We start from the raw sequence: 15,314 nt of genomic DNA, 5'->3' as shown, positions 1-15,314 counted from the left end.
AACATAATTAGAATCTTTAAACAATATGGAGAGCTCTCAAATCTAAAAATCAACCAAACAAAGTCAGAAATATTAAGAATTAAAATGAGTACTCAGGAGGGGGATGGGTTAAAAACAGAATTCCCTTTCATATGGAGAAATGACGAGTTAAAATATCTGGGAATTAAACTAACACCAAAAATAGAACAACTATATATAGCTAATTTTATCCCATTATTAAATGATATAAAAACAGAAATAAATAGACTAATCTCAAGAGCCATATCATGGATGGGCAGAATAAATGTAATAAAAATGACGATCCTCCCAAAAATCTTATACAAGCTCCAAATGATACCTATTCAGATCCCAGAAGCATTCTTTAAAACACTAAAGGCACTAATAACTAAGTTTGTTTGGAAGCACAAAAAACCAAGGATTAAATACACTACACTAAGTAGAACTAAAAATCAGGGGGGATTGGCATTACCCGACATTAAAAAATATTACCAAGCCTCAATTATCTCACGGGTGATGGAATGGGGGAAAAAAGAAAGTAGGAAAAATTGGGTAAAAATGGAAGACACTTTAAGTGGCACTAAACTAGGTAAAATTATCTGGATCCCACCCAAATATAGAGAATTGAAAACTGATACACATATTATTACACGACAAGCACTAAAAATATGGGACTTAATATACAACAGAGGAAATTGGGAGTATAATTCATTATTAATACCACTACAAGACACAAAATTTTTTCCACCAGGGGAAGGAAAAGAGCACGGAAATTGGTTGGGAGATGGAGACAAAAGATTAAAAGATATAATGGAGAAGGGAAAAATAAATACTTTATCGGAGCTTAAAATAAAGAAAATCAATTGGAACTTGGATGAGTGGAGGTATCGTCAACTTAAACATTTTGTAGCATCCCTCCCCCAGCCAATAAGAGACATAAACGACCTTAACCCATATGAACAAATCTGCATCTCCGAAAAAAATAAGAATAATATCTCAAATATTTATAAAATCCTGAATAGCGGGGAGGGTCAGGGGAACCTCCCAATGCTGGAGAGATGGAAGAACGAATTAGGGGTTCAAAGGGGGGGATCCCAGTGGGATAAAAGTATTAGGCTGGCCCATAACTCGGCGATAGATAGTAATACGGCGGAAATGAATTACAAATTACTCTCCAGATGGTATAAAACCCCAGATAAAGTGGGGAGATACCACCCGGAGACCTCAAGATTTTGTTGGAGAGGCTGCCAGGAAATTGGAACAATGACACACATATGGTGGGATTGCCCTAAAATAAAGGTATTTTGGAAGGAGGTCCTCTCTTTAATTAAAAGAATTACTAATATAGAGGTCAAAGAGGACCCATGGGAATGTCTTTTTCATGGGACGACAATGCCGATCAAACTATATAAAAAAACCCTAATCCCCCATTTGCTTAACTCAGCGAAAAGCCTAATTCCACTAAATTGGAAAAAAACAGAAGCCCCATCAAATAAAGAATGGATATCACGGGTGGAGACAACAAGAAAATTAGAATTATTAAAACCCTGGGGAGAACAGGACCAAGAGTATGAAAATAGAATAGAGATTTGGGAAGTATGGCAAGAGTATAAAAAAGGAGAAATAAGGGCTCATTAAGTATCTTCCGCAAGGGGGGGGAGGGGGAGAGGGGAGGGGAGGGGGAAAAAGTAAGGGAGATGTATGCATATAGTTTAAATCCCCCCATTTAAGGAGGGATGATATTATTGTATTAATAAAGTTTTGTATGTTGAAAATCTTTAATAAAGAAAATTAAAAAAATCGGGGCCAAAAAGAATTTATAAAAAAAAAAAAATCGCGGCCAAATTGCGGTAAAATCGTAAGGTGGCACAAGTGTGAAAGGGGCCTTAACCTCCCTGGCGGTATCCCTGAGCGTGACTCGGGGTGGATTTTTTAGTCCAGGATCTGTATCCCCGAGTCACGCTCAGGGTAGATGTGCAGAGAGCGCGGCGGTGTCTCTTACCTTCTCCTGGCGATCCAGCGATGATCTCTCATTGCTGTGACCGCCAGCCGAGAGTCCCGCCGCTCGTCCGTCCTCCGTCGGTGTGATGACTTCCTAGTTGCGTTCTCTGCAGCAGCAATGCTGCATGGGAGCGGAACTAGGGAGGGAAATTCAAAACGTTGCACAAAACACAAACACATAACACATTTTATATTTTATATATATATATATATATATATATATGTATGTATATATATATATATATATATATGCATATATATATATATATATATATATATATATATATATGTATATATATATATATATATATATATATATATATATATATATGCACACACACACACATATATATATATATATATATATATATATATATATACCTATATACACACATATATATATATATATATATATATATATACACACACACACATATATATATATATATATAATATATAACGCATGAATTATAATCTAATCAATAATATAATTTTATTATATATATTATATATTATATAATAAAATTATATTATTGATTCGATTATAATTCTTGCATTTGTGTTTAAAATTTATCACATCTGGGATGTCTACTAGACTCTTGTTTTGGTCAGGTTTAAGTCAGTAATTACTAAGAATTGTAGGCCTATAATACATAACGCCAAATTTCCATGAAAAAAATTGTACCGCTTTTGGTATATAATTCCTGACATAATCATACCGCCAGAGAGGTTAAAGTAGAACTATGGGAAAAACATTTTCTTTTCATTTTGGCTAGCGTAAGGGAGGGTTATAACCCCTTACAGTACTTTTTTTTTTTGTTGCCATCTTTGTCTATTTGGGGAGATTTCCCTTCACTTCCTGTCCTATAGCCAAAACAGGAAGTGAGAGGTAATCTATGTAAATTAGGGTAATTCCATGGGGACCTCCAGGCCACCAAAACTAGTGTCCTCCTTGGAAGATGTCCTCTCTATTCCCTTCATGGGGACACATCCAAAAATGTGGGATTTTCTTTCAATTTCAATGATAATGGTAAACACAACAGTGAGGGTGAATCTCACTTATGGGTACACAGACACCAATAAAAACTGACAGGTGTTGTAATCCCTCTCCATTCTGTCAAAAAAAAAAAGTTTTTCCTTTAGTTGTACTTAAAAATTCTTGCATACATGTAGTCTTCTTTGTATGTGTATACTGTGCAACTAACGTAACCATACCTGTACCTCTTAGCTACGTTTCTTGCTCAGCTAATTTTCTTTCATGTGTGTACCATACAGCGTATGTACTTGTGTGTACTTCCTTGCTAAGTGGCTTTGTATATGTGCGTCTCAGCCAATTTTCATACACATTTCCTCAGCTAATTGTCTCAGATCTTGTAAAGTGCATTAAAAGGAACTTAAACGTGCAATTCTTGGCTACATTTCTTGCACATAAGTATTGTGCAAAATATGTACTCACACATGTGCACTCCCCAGCTTATTGTATGTATATACGGTGCAGCTAATTTACTCGAACATCAACATGTAACCTGCTCAGCTCATTTTCTTGCATATCGGTAGTCCTCCAGGGGTGCCTAGTTTATTATTAAAATTGAAAAAAAATATATATATATATTTATTTATTTATATATATATATATATATATATATATACATATATATATATTATAGTATATATTGTATAGTATAGAGGTAAAGTTAAATGTAAACATGTTTGTTTGGTCAGCTTCCTCTATATAATTTGTAGATGATCCTGAAATATCAAAATGAAATAAAAATATCATAAGACAAGCTGGCTTGAAAGTTTTGGAGAATTTCGAATTGGTCTCTAGCTCTTTAGTACCCCATAATCTCAGTGCCACATTTATGCCAGTAGTAATTGATGATCTCCGTAATGAGTGCCTTTACACAAATAGAAAACTCCCATATATAAGAAGCTTTGGCCATAAGCGGTTCAAAACCGTTGTACAGATTACATGGATATATAACGTGAAGTTTGTGGATTTTGCAAGTATTTATATAAATCACTCAAGGTGCAGAATGAGGATTGTGGAGCATTTTCCATGTAATATAAATTATGTAAACCATTAATATAATATTATATACATTTTATAAATCATATCATTTAAACATGATATATATTATATTATTTATCCATTAATTATCCATCTTGTGCTAGGCGTTACCAATGTTATGTTACTGGATTACATTGTGTATTTTGCATGTGAAAGTGATAAAAAGTTGCCAATTCAAAAGTTTTTATGCTGTGAAACAGTGGGGCAAGTAGACTATAGTGTAGTGTAGGTGCTCCAGATCTTAGTAAATGAGGAGAAACTCTGCTGACTTCCATTTCCATCATCCACTCATGTGCAATCAAACCTGCTGTTTTTTTTTCCCTTGCATGTGTGTATGTTTGTAAAATAAGCTTTACCTCGTTTACTAAGCTCTGGAGCCACTGTACTTGCAAAGTTCCCAGTCTTTTTGCCTTTAGTAAATTCACCCCAATGTCTTGCTTTAAGACTGACCTCTAGATAAACATCTCAATGCACAGATGGGATAAATATAAGATTAAGGCATTTCTGTTTATTCAGTTCTGTGATTTCAACAAGGTCATCCAGCGTTCACGGCAAAGGTGGTGAATCAAGCCAACCCCCCCCCCCCAACAGACCAACAGAGTCCCCTTTACATCAGGTGTCCCCAGTAGGGTCCCCCTTTACATCAAGTGGCCTCAATAGGGTTCCCCTTCACATCAGGTGTCCCCAAGCTTCCGAGTTGTTGCCCAAACCCCCCCCCCTTTCCTCCTTGTACTGGAAAATTGGTACTCACAGTGGCTCCTCCCTCTCTCCGGTCATGTGACAAGTCACGTGACAGGGGGAGAGAGGAAGAAGAGCACACTCTGCCCTCTTTCCTCAGCAGGAAGGACAGTTCTTTCTCAGCCGACTCTTTTCTGCCCAATGGAAGATGGAGGGAGGAGAAAGCTGAACCCTCCCTGTCGGCCACTAATCCTTCTGACAGGAGCAACACTGCAGTCACTCCTGTGAGTAGGGAGAGGGACGAGTGGCCAACTCGGCAGCACCCCCTCTCAACACGGCACCACAGGGAAGGTGCCCGCTTAGCCCCCCCCCCCCCCCCCCAGTTAGTGTGAGGAATAGTGCCCCAAAGAACAGGAAAAGGCAAACAAAGGACCAAACCTGGTCCGCAGTTTGAAGACCACTGGAATAGGGGATTGCAAGAGGATGATAGCAAGTCAAATTCAGGTACTTACACTTGTGGAATCTAAAAATACATTAATTCATTTTTTTATTAATACCTTGCTGCATTATTTTGTGCCTTTTATATCTTCTTGGAGTTCAGCTTAAATGACATGAATACTGCATTGTAGCAAGGTGTAGATATTGGGCAGTCCTGTCTGTTGGAAACGCTTAGCCTTTATACCATGGCCTTTATTACATGACTGAATGACTGTCATGCTTGATTAAATAGACTCCTGTCTTGACAGCCATACATGCAGTTAGTGCCTGGAACCCAGGAGGCACCAAGTGCAGGATGAACCCTGCCAGCCTGTATTTAGCCCATTCTCTTGTGTCACTTGTACATGCTGGATTGGTACTTGGCAAGTCGGTAACATTGATTAATCTATAGCGTAGTCAAGCTGCACTGACATTGTTATCAGGCAGTGTTGATTGCTGCTCAGCCTGTAGAGGAACAGCGATATATTGCATTAGATGTGACTGTGATGAATTGAAGCAGAACAAGGGTGGTTTTACTTCCCCTGACTGAACTGCTGACTAGTAAAAGGTGCAAGTCCTGTGTATTATTCAGCTGGCTGGATAAGAGGAAATAATGTAATTCCTGACATCACTTGTAATGGCTTCCAGCATTTCCATGCATCACTTAACTCAATGGGAGGTGAGAATGGGAAGAAGAGTTGCAGCCCCCTCCAGGGCATAGTTGCACTCTCGCCCCTACTCTGTCTCCAACACATCCATGCAGCTTCCCATAGAACTTATCATTAAAGGGTAACTCCACTTTTGTTAAGGAAAAAGCTATCCCCTCTGGGTGATCAATGTGCATTGCAAGAATTTTGTACATTTAAAGCCCAACTCTAGACTGGAAGAGAGATAAACCCTTGAAGTGACCTCCCTCCACACTTCAGTGGTTAACTGCTCACTAGGTCAAGGGGAAATGAAAAGGCTGTATTACTTACATTACCTGCAGCTAGCTCTGGCCATCTCCTCTGCTGGGTTGAGTGCGTTTTTTTCAGTGCCGCCATGTACAATGTAGAGGTATTAACCCGGCATGTTCATGGCGGAGGCAGGAGCGCACTCATGGCCAGCAGAGGAGGCTTTGCGGGACCAGTTGCATTGCTGGAGGAACCCTGCTAGAGCAAGGAATAAGTTAAAGATCTCGAGCACAGAAATCTAACCAGGTTGACTGACCTTTTACAGATTAGGTTTACTTTGGTTTACTTTCAGGATTACGTTGATATTAAATGTCAACTCACTAGTCTTTACTGGAAAGTTTTGTCCTGGAATGTATGCCAATTTCTGCACCAAAAACAACCAAACCAATTTTCAAGTTGAAAACTCGTGTGCTATAGGGTGCAATACTTCGTACACTGGTATTATTTGTGCCACATCTTTATTTAAATAAGCATATTGTGGTGATAAATGTTTATAGCTAAGGATTTACATCATTTGACAGAAGCCAGGAGCCAAAGAAATGTTTCGGATCCACATAGATTTTATTTAAAGTGTTTCCTTAGTTGAAACAATGCGTTTTCTACAGCTTCTTGTAGTACAGCTGTTTACCCGGGCACCCAGGATTTTATATTTTCTATGTCTGCCTCCACCAGGGAACACAAAGGCCCCTTTCCACATGGGGCAGATTCTGTTTCCATCTGCAGGGTGTCAGTTCACAGAAACCCCTGCTGATGAGAGCAGAGCGGGTGGACAGAGTCCGCTGTGCTGTATGGGCCAGCAGAGCGGGTGGGCAGAGTCCGCTGTGCTGTATGGGCGAGCAGAGCGGGTGGGCAGAGTCCTCTGTGCTGTATGGGCGAGCAGAGCGGGTGGGCAGAGTCCTCTGTGCTGTATGGGCGAACAGAGCAGGTGGGCAGAGTCCCCTGAGCTGAATGGGCGAGCAGAGCGGGTGGGCAGAGTCTGCTGTGCTGGATGGGCGAGCAGAGCGGGCGGACAGAGTCCCCTAAGCTGTATGGGCGAGCAGAGTGGGTGGGCAGAGTCCACTGTGCTGTATGAGTGAGCAGAGCGGGTGGACAGAGTCCGCTGTGCTGTATGGGCAAGCAGAGCGGATGGACAGAGTCCCCTGAGCTGTATGGGGGGCTGGGTGTAAACTGACTCCACTGTCTGTTTACACCCGACTACCTCTGATCCGCTCCACCTAAAAGGAAGAGGACGGAGTAATCTTCCTTTTATTTTTTTATTTAATGGATCTGATCTGTCTGGAGGTAGGCGGGTGTGAATTGACAAAAGTCTATTTACACCTGCCTGTCCATTGAGTTAAATTGACCATCAAATTAGGATTGCCTGAAAAACTAACAGGCAGACCTGTTCGGAACACGTGTGTGAAAGGGGCCTAAAACATGCTAAAAAGAATGAATGGTAACACAAACGCCTACATTTTTCCAAATTCTTCCACATGTGTATTACTCTTAGGCCTCACGCACGCTGTTTTGTTTTGACGCTTTTTTTTTCTGCTACAGGAGTTTAGCAGCAGCAAAAACGAAGCGTTTTTACATGCACGTTTATGTGTGTTCCCACATACATTCTATTGGCTATTCTGGCCATTATAGTGCATTAACACAGGAAAGTGCATTTAGGCTCTTTTGAACGATTTTATGCTCAAAAGCTCCTCTCCTGAATGCCCAGTGATTTGTTTTTTCTGCCTCTAAATGCCTATGTGTATATGAAGACATAGGTCAACAAGGAGGGGCGTTTAGAGGCAGAAAAATAAAAAGCTCAAACGTCTGTAAAAGTTCCTTGCTTAAAGCGCCAAACACTCAACATCTAAAATCTCATGGTTTTTATCTGTGCCTGTTAAAACCTGAGCTGTGCTTGAAGCTTGCACCTTCAAACAAAAAGTACACAAGTTTTTCAATTGAACTGCAAGATTTTAGTGTTTTTGGTCCTAAGAAAACTTGAATGGGAACACAAGAAAAACACGTAAAAGCACATTTTTTACTCCTATCAACTAGCTTTTTATTCGCTAAAAATAGTTTAAAAGTGTTCAAGCAAATAAAAAAAAAAAAAAACCCTTTAAAAACACCTGTACAAACCCTCAAAAAAAATAAAAAACTGTAAAAACCAAAGAAGCTTCTTTAGCTCAAGTGTGAATGAAGCCTTTAGAGCCTTGAAGTATGGGAGTGTTGTGTTTATTTAAAGTGGAACTTTACTCTCTCAATCAACATTGACTATTTTAATCCTTATGCTGCTAGCATTAGTAAATAGATAGGAAGGTGTATTACATTTACTTCTTTTAAACGTTTTTTTTTAAAATTTCTTCAGTTACTTCCTGGTTTCCAGGCCGCAAATGATGTCATAGATCCCAGGAGTTTTCAGGAGGGGAGGAGGAGTTTTCTCAGCTAAGCACACCCTCCTGCCTGCCAGTGTTGCCAACTGTTAGTATTTTTACTGGCAGCTCGTAAAAAAAATGGCATTTTTCTCCTGCCAGTAAATGCCAGTGACAGGAAAAGGTTGGGCATTAAAAATATGGCTGTGACACTTCGCTCCGGAGCCAGCCAAGACAATCCGAGTGCCTGCTACAGTGTGTTCGGGTGGCGCCGGAGGGGGAGCGGGTCCGGCGATGTAATATCATGGTGCAAGGGAGCCAAGGGGAGCAGCCCAAGCCTCGCTTGCGGGTCTGTGGGATGGGAGCATTGCAGGCCGGGAGCGGGACTGTCAGTGCTGTTTGGATTGGAGTGGGCTGAAGGGGCCCCCTGGTATGGAGAGAGACTGTCACTGCTACTCAGGAGGGGACATGTCATGACGGTGAGGTGTCATCATCATCTGTGCTACTGCACACTGCTGTCAGTGTCCCTGTGAGAGTCATTTGCTCGTGTATGGGCCTGACCATTCTTATTTCTTGCCCTCCTGAGTCCTGTCCCTGAGATACTTACTATATCAAAAATAAAATAGAAAATATGTTTTTTGCCTTAACCACTTGCCGACCAGCCGCCGTAGTTCAGCTGTGTTACGCGAAAACAACGTACCTGTGTAGCAGATAGTGGGGGCGCGCGCGCCGCCGGAGACGTGCACGGGCGCCAATTGGCTAGAGGGGGAGCCAATCAGCAGGTCATCAATCTGGTAGGTTGGCAACACTGCTGTCTACATGCCTGAACTAAGGGCAGATGGATTCCAGGAACAACGCGTCCGCAGGGCACCCACGATTGCTCCCCATGGAGACAAAACGGCGGTCTGCCTATGTAAACATGGCAGACCGTTGTTCTGTCAGTGATAAACACAGAAATCCTGTGTTCCTCCTATTTTGGAAAACAGGTCTCTGTGTTCATCCAGTGATTACAACCCCCACACAGTTAGAAAGCATCCCCTAGGCACACATTTAACCCTTTGATCGCCCCTGGTGTTAACCCCTTCCCTGTCAGTGTCATTAGTACAGTAACAGTACATATTTTTAGCATTGATTACTGTAGTAATGTCACTGGTTCCCCCAAAAGTGTCAGTTAAGTGTCTGATGTGTCCGTCGCAATGTCGTTGTCCTGCTAAAAATTACTGATCTCCGCCATTACTAGTAATTAATAAATAAATAAAAATGACATAAATCTTTCCCCTAGTTTGTAAACGCGATAACTTGTGTGCAAACTAATCAATATACACTTATTGGGATTTTTTCTTTACCAGAATACATATTGGCCTAAAGTGATGGAAAAATTAGATTTTTTTTAATTTTTTTATTGGGAATGTTTTATAGCAGAAAGTAAAAAATATTGTTTTTTTTTTTTTTTCAGAATTGTCGCTCTTTATTTGTTTATAGTGCAAAAATAAAAACTGCAGAGGTGATCAAATACCACCAAAAGAAAGCTCTATTTCTGGGGAAAAAAAGGACAATTTTTTTTCTTGGGTACAGCGTCACACGACCGCACATTTGTCAGTTAAAGTAACACAGTGCCGTATCGCAAAAAATGGCCTGGTCATTAAGGGTGTAAAACCTTCTGGTCCTTAAGTGGTAATATAGTATTTACCTTAAATTGCATTGCTAATTGAATAGTGTACTTGCGTGTAGCCTAAATACTGAAATGTGCACTTGTAACTTTTGGTAATGCCAGTAAAAAACTTGGCTGTGCCAATACATTTTTGATGTCGTGTCAGTAAATATCAATCTGGTAGGTTGGCAACACTGCTGCCTGCATGCCTGAACTAAGGGCAGATGGATTCCATGAAGTAAATGCTACATGAATAATCTGTCCTTTCGCAAGATGGTCACAGACAGAAATGCTAAGGGGGTGTTTTCAAAGAGATTTCCCAGCAAAATAAATCATGGAGACATGGATGGATGGGTAAGTTTGCTTTGAAGATGAAAAATGAATCCAATTGTATTTTTGATTTGCGGTGATCAGATACAGTGTTTCAGGGGCTGACTGGCAACTTTTGGCCCAGGAGGCAATTACAAACCAGAGACCCATGGTGCAGCGACTTGGCCCCCCTCCCACTCCCCCTTTTCTTGGCCTCCTCCTGACCCCCATTTCAGGCTGAAGCTCTGCTCCAGGTACTCTCTACTCACCAGCCGAAACCAGGTTCCTGACTTGGCCAGCAGGGGGCGGTTTGGGGGAGCTGGGACAGCTCAGTTGGGGCTAGGAGAGGAGAGTCTCCGGTGGGGCATGGAACCGGCCTCTGCTCAGACACAGTTTACACCATTCATGCTGGGGGGGGAGACCTGTGCTTTGTCCTTGTCATCATCCCGCATTCAGTAGGTCAGCGGTGGGGACTTTTAACTTCTCTTCACCTGGAATCCTTTAGACATGTCTGCGGCAGAAGCGGTGCGGCCTTTTTACGGGGCATCAGAGCAGCCCGGGGGGGCAAATGCCCCCCTGGCCCAGTCCTCCCCTGGTGTTGGTTCACTACTTAATGTACAGTGAATTTCTTTATTTATATAACAAGTAAAACTAATCAATAGTAACATGCAAAAACCCATAGCAGTCAATCCCCAATTATCATTATCGCTATGTCTATACCAGCTGATGACAGTTAAAATGAAGTGTGACTGGCCATCATTACTCTGTTCATATTCTATAAATAAATCCCCATGTGTGTTCTCAAGGTGGCAAAACTTCCACAGCCAGTGTTGTTATTCCTGATGTGCTGTGTGATTTGGACTTTGCTCACTGAAGGAAATGCAGTCAAGTGTATGACATGTAAAGGGCACAAATGTGTTTTTAAAGCTGAAGTTTAATCTGCCGATATTTTGCCTTCCTGGTTACTTCTCCCCAACCACAAGCATGCTATTTACAATTTTCAAATACAACATTTCCATTTTTATTACGTTACCTAATTTTAGAGTAGGTGATGTCATCACTGGGTCTCTGTGCTTCCCTATACAATGCAGGCAGGTAATGGTTGGTGGGAGGGGTCAGCCTTAATGTAAGCTGTGAGCTGAATTTAAGGTGAAGTTATGCAAATTTGCAAAATGCCTTGATTGGTGGATGTTAGTCTGTAGAAGTGATGGTTCGTGGACAGGCTGTATTCGCATGCACACTGTGATGCAGAGCCTCCGTGATTGAAAGAACGGATGATGCTGGATGACCTCCAGCCAGGAAATGAATTGAGCGTGATCTGACTTGCTGCAGCTTTTAATGCACGCTTTGAGAAGTGCACAGTGTTCTGTGAAAGCAGACTAAGCAGTTCAGTACGGGAGCCTGTACAACTGTGCAAGAGTGAAGGAAAGGCTCAGCTTTAAAGGGTAACTCCACTTTCGTGGGAAAAAAAAATAGCAAATAAAGAAAAAACAATATAGCGTATACAATTGAGACAAATCATATTGTAATTGAATGTTATTAAAAATGACCTTTCCTTTTTAATCTGTAGCTCTGTAATTTTCTGGAAGTGCAATGCAATATGGCCGCCTGGAGGTGTTCTGTACAAAGAATGTGTACTGACCACACCCCAGAAACATCATTTTCTGCTTGTGTGATTGGCTCACCAATTTTCCCAGAAGTCTGCACTAAGATATAAGTCAGATTTCTGGCATCCCCTGCAACAAAAATGTCATTTTTGCTGAGATACTCCCAATAGGAACATGTCTAAAGGGATGCAGGCCCAGCAGATTTCCTCATTAGAGCTCTGCAGCTGCCGCAGCTGATAGATAGTTATAAAACCACTCCCATTTGACCCACTCAGCACAGAAACACACAGTGATATCTTCAGAATAACAAAAGGTAGGAATCTGCAAAAAAGTTTGTTATAATCCTGGTAATGTACATAGATCACCCAGTGGGGAATATTTTTTTCTCAACAAAAGTGGAGTTACGCTTTAAGGATTTACAAAGAAAGTGATCGCACGTCCAGAATTATGTACTGCAGTTGCCTCTTGTAAGTGCACCCAAATGGTTCATGTTCTTTTTAAGGTGCAAGTAAGCTGTGTGCATTCCTAATCCTATAACCAGTTTCTAATCTACTGAGTAAGTTAAAGTTATTTTCCCAGTACCTAGACCTAAAGCAGCATTCAACCCTTGCAATGCAATCCAACGATTTTTGGGGTTCAACGGTTCTAAACACTACCCGCTCACACTGGGGGAGGGGGACAATAAAGCGCTGCGTCACTTTTATTGCGTTAACCACTCTTGTTAATGTGTTGCATCAACTTCATCAACCTCTAACCACCGACGAAGCGCATATATGCGGGCTCCCAGCGGGTGGGCTTTAACGCAGAGAGGTCACACATATATATATATATATATATATATATATATATATATATATATACGGCCCTATGTAAACACGTTTCTGTGCTGCGAGCGCGTGCCCTGCCCACTCCCAGCACAGTCACCGGCGGGGCCTGGAAAGTTCCCAATACATACTTGCAATCAGGAGCTTTCCGATCATGTGACCGCTGTGACAGACAATCACAGCGGTCACATGACCCTAATGCCCACCACCTGGCATTTAGAAGCTCTTAATAAGCGTATTTTGATTGGTTTGTGCAAAAGTTATCGCGTCTACAAACTAGGGGAAAGATTTGTCATTTTTATTTATTTTTTTATTAGTAATGGCGGTGATTTGCGATTTTTAGCAGGACTGCGACATTGCGGCGGACAGATCAGACCCCTAACTGACATTTTTGACACTTTTGCAGGGACCAGTGACATTACTAAGGTAATCAGTGCCCTAAAAAATATGCACTGTTACTGTAATAATGACACTGGCAGGGAAGGGGTTAACCCAGGGGTGATCAAAGGGTTAAATGTGAGCCTAGGGGAGTGTTTTCTAACTGTGGGGGGAGGGACTTGTGAAATGATCATAGAGACCTGTGATCCTATATAGCAGAGAGAAGAACGGTCTGCTATGTTTACAACAGCTGCCCGTCCTTTTCTCTCAGCGAGGAGCGATCGCGGGTGCCCGGCAGCAATTGCGTCCGACGTTCCCATGGCTAGGCATCCCTGCTGCCTAGTGGGGACAAAAGCTCATCCCCCAGCACCACTCCGGCGAACCGACGTACCCCTACGTTGATTTGCGCAGACAAGCCAGCCTGCCGCAGTATTTATGCGGCGGGCGGTCGGCAAGTGGTTAATGACCAGGCTATTTTTGTGCGATACGGCACTGCGTTGCTTTAACTGACAATTGCGGGTTTGTGCGACGCTGTACCCAAATAAAATTTATTTTTTTCCCCACAAATAGAGCTTTCTTTTGGTGCTATTTGATCTCCCCTGCAGTTTTTATTTTTTGCGCTATAAACAAAAATAAGAACCATAATTTTGAAGAAAAAAAAAAAAAATATATTGTTTTACTTTCTGCTATAAAACATACTCAATAAAAAAATTTTAAAAATCAAATTTTTTTCATCAATTTAAATTTAGGTCAATATGTATTCTGCAACATTTTTTTGGTAAAAAAATCCTAATAAGTGTATATTGATTGGTTTGCGCAAAAGTTATCGCGTCTACAAACTGTAGGATACATTTATGGACTTTTTATTTTTTTTATTGTTTTTACTAGTAATGTCGGTGATCAGCAATTTTTAGCGGGACTGCGACATTGTGGCAGACAAATCTGACACTAAGTGACTTTTTGGGGACCAGTGACGCCAATACAGTGATCAGTGCTAAAAAAAATGCACTGTCACTGTATAAATGATACTGGCAGGGAATCGGTTAACACCAGGGGCAATCAAGGGGTTAAGTGTGCTCCTAGGGAGTGCTTTTTAACTGTGGGGGGAGTGGAGGCGCTAGAGGAAAAGAGCTAAAACACAAGATCTCTCTCTTCCTCTGTGACAGAACGATCGGCGGTCTGCCTTGTTAACATAGGCAGAATGCCATTTTGTCATTCCACTGAATGATCGGTGGGTCCCGGCGGCCACCGCGGCCCCCAGACCCGCTGATTGGCTCCAGCTGTGTCCAATCACACGGCGCTTGCCCCTGACATCCCGTGTACAAAATCACATACAGGTACGTCATTTTGCGCAGCCGGGCCACATGCGACAGGCGGTCTGGAAGTAGTTAAAGCAGGCTTCCCCCTTTTCCCTCACAATCTAGAAGTGGCACAGCATGCGCCAAATATAAGTTCTATGTAGGGGCATGAATTTGGTATGTTTTGCACCACAGAACGCATGAAAGACACTTTTCGCAATGTCTGCGCCATTTTTATGAATCCTAGGGACTGTTTGTGACCAGCAGCAGATGTCAGCAGTGCTGGCTGTTTGTTTGTACACAGCGCAAATCTGACAGCCGCCACTGTTTGCATGTAACCCCTCATCTGAGTGGATAAATATGAGTAGAGCCCGCGACCGACCCAGGACGCTAACAGTGTGCGCCCACAGTCAGCATTTCTATGGAGTTCTAGCTAGTTTGTATGTTTATCCACCTCGGAATGCAGCAAACTCTCCACACCTATGCAGCTGTGTGAATGTAGCCAAATAAGACCCCTTTCACACAGGCGGACTGTTCAGATCCGCCTGTCAGTTTTTCAGGCGGATCTGAATGGTCCCCCCCCCCATGCATCTCTATGGGGCATCAGATGTCCACTGACATCTGATCCGATCCGTCAAATCTGGACGGATGGAAACCCTATTTTCCATCCGTCCAGCGGATCGGATGGGATCGGATGAGAATGGACCGACGGTCCGTTCCCATCCGGT

At 41.9% G+C, this 15,314-nt stretch overlaps 1 protein-coding gene across 1 annotated transcript in view; it reads left to right on the top strand.

Moving 5' to 3' along the window:
* The window catches only part of MAML3 (mastermind like transcriptional coactivator 3), a 521,970-nt gene that overhangs the window by 45,737 nt on the left and 460,919 nt on the right, over positions 1–15,314 (top strand). The gene's annotated exons all lie outside the window — the stretch shown is intronic.

Source organism: Pelophylax lessonae (genome assembly GCF_965119305.1).
Source record: "Pelophylax lessonae genome assembly, chromosome: 1".
NCBI lineage: Eukaryota > Metazoa > Chordata > Amphibia > Anura > Ranidae > Pelophylax > Pelophylax lessonae.
This window is presented reverse-complemented; position numbering and strand designations above follow the sequence as displayed.